This window comes from Triticum aestivum, unplaced genomic scaffold (genome assembly GCF_018294505.1).
Source record: "Triticum aestivum cultivar Chinese Spring unplaced genomic scaffold, IWGSC CS RefSeq v2.1 scaffold166691, whole genome shotgun sequence".
Taxonomy (NCBI): domain Eukaryota; kingdom Viridiplantae; phylum Streptophyta; class Magnoliopsida; order Poales; family Poaceae; genus Triticum; species Triticum aestivum.
The window spans coordinates 1-866 of NW_025302176.1; the positions used below are offsets into that span (position 1 = coordinate 1).

Below are 866 nucleotides of genomic sequence, written 5' to 3' on the forward strand. Positions count from 1 at the left end.
CCAAGCACGCTTAACTTCGGAGTTCTAATGGGATCCGGTGCTTTAGTGCTGGTATGATCGCATCCGACATGTTACCCCCGTCTTCGTCCCTTATGCTTGCCCCTCCCAGCTCCACTACACACACGATTGCACATTCCTTTGGCCGCTCCCGCTCAACTACGGAGACGAGTTTTACCACGGTTCAACTGCACCAGTGCCTATTTACCATGGTTTCGACCCCTTTCAGAACACGCTTGCCGCCGCTAGACGCGTGAATAATGAGCAGCGAGCTAAAACTTACCGTAAACGTGCAAAATAATAAAACGTGCTAAACATACGTCGCGCTCGTGCGTTTTGTTTTGCACGCGGTGCAAAAAAATTAAAAAGGGAATGCAACACGAGGACTTCCCAGGAGGTCACCCATCCTAGTACTACTCTCGCCCAAGCACACTAAAGTTCGGAGTTCTGATGGGATCCGGTGCTTTAGTGCTGGTATGATCGCATCCGACATGTTACCCCCGTCTTCGTCCCTTATGCTTGCCCCTCCCAGCTCCACTACACACACGATTGCACATTCCTTTGGCCGCTCCCGCTCAACTACGGAGACGAGTTTTACCACGGTTCAACTGCACCAGTGCCTATTTACCATGGTTTCGACCCCTTTCAGAACACGCTTGCCGCCGCTAGACGCGTGAATAATGAGCAGCGAGCTAAAACTTACCGTAAACGTGCAAAATAATAAAACGTGCTAAACATACGTCGCGCTCGTGCGTTTTGTTTTGCACGCGGTGCAAAAAAATTAAAAAGGGAATGCAACACGAGGACTTCCCAGGAGGTCACCCATCCTAGTACTACTCTCGCCCAAGCACGCTTAACTTCGGAGTTCT

The 866-nt window shown here is 50.5% G+C and overlaps 1 non-coding gene across 1 annotated transcript; it reads right to left on the reverse strand.

The window, feature by feature from the left end:
* Positions 1 to 366: 366 nt before the first annotated feature.
* On the reverse strand, positions 367 to 485 carry LOC123179388 (5S ribosomal RNA). The gene has a single exon (XR_006490328.1). It is a non-coding gene; the product is annotated as a 5S ribosomal RNA (ribosomal RNA).
* Positions 486 to 866: the final 381 nt, after the last annotated feature.